The following is a 7868-nucleotide window of genomic DNA, read 5'->3' on the forward strand; positions in this document are numbered from 1 at the left end:
TATCACCGAGGACAGCAAGGATCCAATATCCCAGCAGTGCTCCAAGATCGTGTACTTCTGCTGGCACATGAAGGTCGGACACACCAGAGAATCTCGTAAGGAATTGGATTTTGGACACAGGTCACTCGCCCAAAGCACCACTCGAGGATCAACAACGGACAGGAGCCCCTCAGCAGCAATCGCCCAAGGAACCCATGGCAGACCTGCGCATCAATGCATCGATAGCCCCGCAGAGCCAGGAGGATCCTGTAGGATACGAATAACATAATTTTATTTTGGTGTAGAGAAGTGTACCTAGAAAGTTTTATGTTTTAACACGGCCAGTATATGAAAATGTAAACTATCCGGAATCTAAATCTGAAATCCGAATTCTATATTTTTTAAGTTTGTGGTCGGCTTGTGAGCGTTAAAGTGGACGAGAGCAATGCATTTCAGTTAAAATTTTCATTCCAGCATAAAAAGTATAGGAGCCACCGTTTTTGGCGGTTGCTGAAATAAACTTGAGCTGCTTAATAGTTTCTAGAGTCTGTATGCTTAATTCAAACTTTTTATCTTTTGTAGTTTCCGTGATAACAGCGTTCATTCGGACGGACAGACATGCGGACAGACGGACATGGCTAGATCGACCGGCTAGTGATCCTGATCATGATTATGTATACTTTATAGGACCGGAAATATAAATAAATAAATATAAATTTACGATTTTTTGAAGTTTGTGGGCGTTAAAGTGGACGTGGAAAACTTTTTTGTGTCAATCGATAGGTATTGATGAAAACAATTTATTTCAGTTAAAATTCTTATTCTAGCATCAAAACTGTATGAGCTACAGTTTCGGGCGGTTTGTGGGCGTTACAGTTGGCGTGGCACGCTGCTGAAACAAACTTGCGCTGCGTAAGAAGCTCAGGAATCTGCATGCCAAATCTCAAGGTTCATTTCATCAATTTTTACACCCTTGCAGAGGGTATTATGAATTCAGTCAGAAGTTTGCAACGCAGTGAAGGAGACTTTTCCGACCCCATAAAGTATATATGTTCTTGATCAGCATCACTAGCCGAGTCGATCAAGCCATATCCGTCTGTCCGTCCGTTTCTACGCAAACTAGTATTTTAGTTTTAAAGCTATCGGGCTGAAACTTTTATCAAAACTCTTCTTTCTTTTGCAGGTAGTATATAAGTCGGAACCAGCCGGATCGGAAGACTATATCTTATAGCTCCCATAGGAATAATCGAAAAAAACAAATTTTTTTTTATTATTTCTTTGGTGTTTTGTAACATATAAACTCCTACGCTTGGAAATAACATTTTTTAATTAGTTCTGAATTTCGAATTTAATTTTATCAAAATCGGACGACTATATCATATAGCTGCCATATGAACGATCGGAAAATTGGTGGGAAAATAATATGAAACAAATTATAGCTTCGGTGTTTGTTGACATATTATCTTATACTATTGGGAATATCATTTTTATATTTTTAAATTTAATAATTATAACTGCAAGGGTATACAAACTTCGGCTTGCCGAAGTTAACTGCCTTTCTTGTTCTTACTTATTTACTGTACTACTTTCCAAACAGTTAAAATTAATTTTTATATTCGTTACTCGTAGAGTAAAAGAGTATACTATATTCGTCGGAAAGTATGTAACAGGCAGAAGGAAGCATTTCCGACCCCATAAAGTATATATATTCTTGATCAGGATCACTAGCCGAGTCGATCTAGCCAATGCCGTCTGTCCTTCTGTCTGTCCGTCCGAATGAACGCTGAGATATCGAAAACTATAAGAGCTAGGCTGTTGAGATTTTGCATGCAGATTCCTGAGCTTCTTATGCAGCACATGTTTTTTTCAGCAGCGTGCCACGCCCACTTTAACGCCCACAAGCCGCCCAAAACTGTGGCTCCTACAGTTTTGATGTTAGAGTAATATTTTAAATGAAATTTATTGTTCTTATCAGTATCTACCGATTGACCCAAAAAAAAAGTTTGTCACGCCCACTTAAACGCCCCAAACCGCCCACAAACTTAAAAAAATCGTAAATATGAACGCGGATATTACGGAAAATATCAACGATAGAGAATTGGGAATTCAGATTTAGATTTCGTAGCCTTGAGTGCATCGCAAGTTTGTTACGCGAATATGCCACGTTCACTCTAACGCCTCCAAACCGCCCAAATCTGTGGCGCCTACATTTTTCATGCTAGAAAAAACATTTTAACTGAAATGTATTAGTCTCCTCAATACCTATCGATTGACCCAGAAAAAGTTAGCCACGCCCACTCTAACGCCCATAACGCTTAAGTCTGTCTACCGCCCACATAACCACATATTGTGATCAGGGGTAGGTGGCGCATTTCAGTCTCGCTTTGCTGCATATCTCCATTTCCCTTTTGTCCTTTTAGCGGAGAAACGGGTATCTGATAGTCGAGGTACTCGACTATAGCGTTCTTCCTTGTTTATATTTCCGATCCTATAAAGTATACATATTCTTGATCAGGATCACTTGTTGAGTCGATCTAGCCATGTCCGTCCGTCCGAATGAACGCTGTTATCGCGGAAACTACAAAAGCTAACAAGGAAGAACGCTATAGTCGAGTACCTCGACTATCAGATACCCGTTACTCAGCTAAATGGAGATATGCAAGCAGCAAAGCGAGATTAAAATGCGCCACCTACCGGCGGTATACAGATTTAAGCGTTATGGGCGTTAGAGTGTTTTTTTTTGGACCAATCGATAGGTATTGTCGAGACCAATACATTTCAGTTAATTTTCATTTCATTTTTATCTAGCATGAAAATTGTAAGCGTCACAGGTTTTCGCGGTTTGTGGGCGTTAAAGTGGGCGTGGCAAACTTTTTTTTGGGTCAATCGATAGGTATTTTTATTCTAGCATCAAAACAGTAGGAGCCACAGTTTTGGGCGGTTTGTGGGCGTTAGAGTGGGCGTTAGAGTGGGCGTGGCACTCTACTGAAACAAACTTGCGCTGCGCAGGAATCTCAGGAATCTGCGTGCCTAATCCCAGTATTGTAACTCTCATAGTTTCCGAGATCTCAGCGTTCATACGGACAGACGGACAGACGGACATGGCTAGATCGACTCGGCTAGTGATCCTGATCAAGAATATATATACTTTATGGGGTCGGAAACGCTTCCTTCTGCCTGTTACATACTTTCCGACGAATCTAGTATACCCTTTTACTCTACGAGTAACGGGTATAAAAAGTTGGGATTAGGCATACAGACTCTAGAAATTATTACGCAGCTCAAGTTTATTTCAGCAATGTGTCACGCCCTCTCTAACGCCTACAAACCGCCAAAAAATGTGGCTTCTATACTTCTTATGCTGGAATAAAAATTTTAACGCTCACAAACCGACTACAAACTTAAAAAACATAGAATTCGGATTTCAGATTTAGATTCCGGATAGTTTACATTTTCATATACTGGTTGTGTTAAAACATAAAACTTTCTAGGTACACTTCTCTACACCAAAATAAAATTATGTTATTCGTATCCTACAGGATCCTCCTGGCTCTGCGGGGCTATCGATGCATTGATGCGCAGGTCTGCCATGGGTTCCTTGGGCGATTGCTGCTGAGGGGCTCCTGTCCGTTGTTGATCCTCGAGTGGTGCTTTGGGCGAGTGAGCTGTGTCCAAAATCCAATTCCTTACGAGATTCTCTGGTGTGTCCGACCTTCATGTGCCAGCAGAAGTACACGATCTTGGAGCACTGCTGGGATATTGGATCCTTGCTGTCCTCGGTGATATACAGTTTTATCATATCTTTTGGACAGACGTCTGTCACGAGATCTTCGTTGGGATCGTCGCAGGGATCCACAGTGCGATAAACGACACTCCCCTGTCGGTTATCAGTTCTACGTTCTGCTTTTCCATCAGTGCAAAGAAGCTGAACAAGGACTCCCCGTGTCGGACCAGGCGCAGAACGAAGGAACATCGAATAAGATCGAAGGATTAGGGTGGGCCAATTGGCGGTATCATCATCAACACGCGATCAAGAGGTTCGAACAGAATTTGGAAAGTTAGAAGGTTTTATATTTCAGAACTTTTGTATGCTAAAATTTGTTTTAACCTCGTTAAGAGGTTAAGAGAGTTTGAGTGATTAAACAAAACCTTAGGATTCACAAGGGGTAAATAAATGCAAACTCCAAAAGAAATCTAGCTTTTTTATTTCTCGCCAGGCTGGCGGCTTTTTTAAATAGTGGTAGGACATCTTTAGCAGTTTAATGCAATTATCCGGAGTCCAGCACCCTAAAACCGTAACGAGTCTCCCGGTAACTATTAGCTTTTTACTTGTTTTGAAAAATATTAAAAAATTTTGGTGCTACTACACCAACACAAAAACCGAAATATACCGTAATGGTAATTTTTACAAAACCCAAAATGCTTGAAGTCAAAGATCTTTTAGGCTCCGAAAAAAGTCAGGATGTGGTTTGTTGAAAATTCAACTTTATTTCGGGTGACACGGAATTCGGGAGAGCTACGTTTCTCAAAAAAGTTGACAAATTCAATGTAGAGTGCCATTAGTTTTCATTCATTCGAACTTGGGGGTGCCATGTCTAAAAGGTTTCATTTTTATGCTGGTTTCCCAACAGTTCCTATCAATTTTTCCTTACTGGTCTTAGTGCTACTTTTCACAATAACACAAAAACCGAATTTTACAATCATCAATATTAAATAAGCCAAAATACTTTTAGTGAAAGTTTTCCGAAGCTATGTAAATAATCAAAATAAGATGTGTTCACAGCAAGGATTTTGGGCTGTCTATTGGTGACTTGTGGGCGTTAGAGTGAGCGCGGCTAAGTTTTTTTAGGTCAATCGATAGATTTTGACGAGAGCAATAAATTTCACATAAAATTGTTATTCTAGCATTAAGAGCCACAGTTTTTGGAGGTTGGTGTGCGTTAGAGTGGGCATATCTTGCTTGCATATCTTCATCCCCCTCGCGCTCTTCTTAGCTGATAGTCTAGTTCGTCGACTATAGCGCTCTTTCTGGTTTGACCCTTACATTTCAGTTTTAACAACTAATGACCGTTTTAATTTTTTAGGTTATTCTAATGTGACTATCATTTTATTTAATGACTACCCTGTAAAATAAATGTAAGATTTAGACATATAACATATGTCTGTCCCAAAATTTATTAAAAACCAAATCAAAAAGCGTTTTTTACCTAAAAAAACTTTGAAAAATGTGTACCGGTTGTATCATTCGGTTGTTCTTTCCTGCATTTTTAAAAAGTTATATTTTCCCCAATTTAAGTTTTTAAAAAGTCATTTTTTTCGGATTGACCCTTACACAAAAATATCTGTTAGAATTGTTGAATTTACGGTTTTATACCATATTTTAAATTTTTTTACTATACATATCTATTTGTTTCTTGAAAAGATACCGAATTTGACGTGTCTTGAGTAGGATACTTTAATGGTTTTGGCTTAAGCAGGTAAAAAAATCAGAATAAAACACCGGAACACTGAACCAATCGCTGAAGGGGAACTTGGTTGCTGAGGCGAAAACCGCCTCTGTGTGAATAGGCCTTAAAGGTGGAACAATTTGCGCTGTTCAAGAAGCAAAAAAGTAAAACAAAACTAGTTAATATTGATATTACAAAAATATCAATTTGTTATGAAAAATTACCAATTGATATGAAAGAATATCAGTTTGATGTGAAAGAATATCAGTTTGATATGAAAGCATATAAGTTTAATATGAATGAATATTAAACTGAGATGAAAGCATATCAGTTTGATATTGAATAATACTAATTTTGCCACAAATTTGATACGTGCGCACTAGGGCGGACCACGGAACGGAACAATACCCGTTTGATATTGTTTCCTCAATTTTCACATATCACCTCATACGGATTCATATCAACATTTCTAATTGATATGATTTTGCTTCATTTGATTTGATATATTTTTCATATCAAACGTAACATCGAAAAGTCTTCGAAAAACAAGTATGACTGTGCTTTCGTATTTTTTTTGTATTAATGGTATATACATAGTATGGTATTAAATATATTTATACCCGTTACTCGTAGAGTAAAAGGGTATACTTGATTCGTCGGAAAGTATGTAACAGGCAGAAGTAAGCGTTTCCGACCCCATAAAGTATATATATTCTTGTCCGTCTGTCCGTCTGTCTGTCCGTCCGGATGAACGCTGAGATTATGGAAACTATGAGAGCTAGCCTATTGAGATTTGGCTTGCAGATTCCGGAGCTTCTTACGCAGCGCAAGTTTGTTTCAGTAGAGTGCCACGCCCACTCTAACGCCCACAAACCGCCCAAACCTGTGACGACCACAGTTTGCATGCTAGATAAAAAATTTTAACTGAAATGTATTGGTCTCGTCAATACCTATCGATTGATTCAAAACAAAATTTGCCACGCCCACTCTAACGCCCATAACGCTTAAATCTGTCTACCGCTGGTAGGTGGCGTATTTTAATCTCGCTTTGCTGCTTGCATATTGCAATTGCTTGCATTCTCAATTTCCCTTTGTATCCTTTAGCTGAGTAACGGGTATCTGATAGTCGAGGCACTCGACTATAGCGTTCTTCCTTGTTTTTTGACTGAATTGCCGCGGTCACTCTAACATTCGACGAAAAATGAAAGTGTACAAAAGTGAAACATTTACATATGTTGTCTACTTTTATTTGCAAATGGTAAGTATCTCATTTTCAATTGTAATTACTTGATGTTTGTCTAATTCTAATATATTTATTTCTTAGACGCTGTAACGATGCCGAACTGGGCAAGTTGGCGTCCACCACTGCGCTGGGAAACTTCTATCGAGGACAGAAGAAGGACTTCTTGGCGCTGATGCAAAGCTACAGGAGGCATCCGAGTACAGCGTGATCTGTGATTTATTGCTAAGTCCTGGAATTATTTTTATAATTGATCCGAAATATATAAAAAATAAATATTTACAGCGATCTTATGGATTTCAATATTTATTTGTTCATAAGATGCAATAAAGTAAAAACAAAACTTATTAATATTGATATTACAAACATATCAATCTGATATGAAAGCATATCAGTTTGATATGAAAGCATATCAGTTTGATATGAAAGCATATAAGATTGATATGAAAGCATATCAGTTTGAAATTAAAGCATATCAGTTAGATATTAAAAAATACCACAATTTGGTCACAACTTTGATATGTGCGCATATCAATCTGGTATGAAAAATACCAAATTGACATGTTCGAAAATATCAATTTCATATGTTCGAACATACGAATATGATATGGCAACATAAGGGATCAAAATTGATATGCAAAAATACCCGATTGATGACCAGTTTTAGTGTTTTATTTTCTGTGTGTATACATGTCGTGTGAATAATTTTTAAAGAAACTTTGACGACGTTTCGCTAGATCTGAAACTCATCCAACATCCTGACACACCAAAACCCACCTCTCGCCTATCTTCCGCCAAGCTGCCCGATCTCATCAGGAAGCTGCCGATGCATTTGTAGCTGACGGGAGAGATGAGATTCCTTAAAATACAAATTCCTTATAATATCCACTGATATTTCATTTGCAAATCTTAAAAAGATTTAACACATTTCCTTCAAAGGGTAAAACTAATTTCAAATTACAAACTAATTTTGTTATTCTCAAATTGATATTACATTCCTATGTCTCAACAAATATAAATGTTTAAGCAAATATAAATGTTTCAAGAAATAGTTTCAGAAATTGTAAAATTTTGAAATTAAAGGACAAGAGCTTAATAAAATATTTGCATTGTGGAACAGGCCTCTCGGGAAAACCACAAGAAAAACGCACCAAAATCTTTAACTCTATGGTGGTGTTTTTGGCATGTTTTAAATTTACACT

This window comes from Drosophila suzukii, chromosome X, assembly GCF_043229965.1.
Source record: "Drosophila suzukii chromosome X, CBGP_Dsuzu_IsoJpt1.0, whole genome shotgun sequence".
Classification (NCBI taxonomy): Eukaryota; Metazoa; Arthropoda; class Insecta; order Diptera; family Drosophilidae; genus Drosophila; species Drosophila suzukii.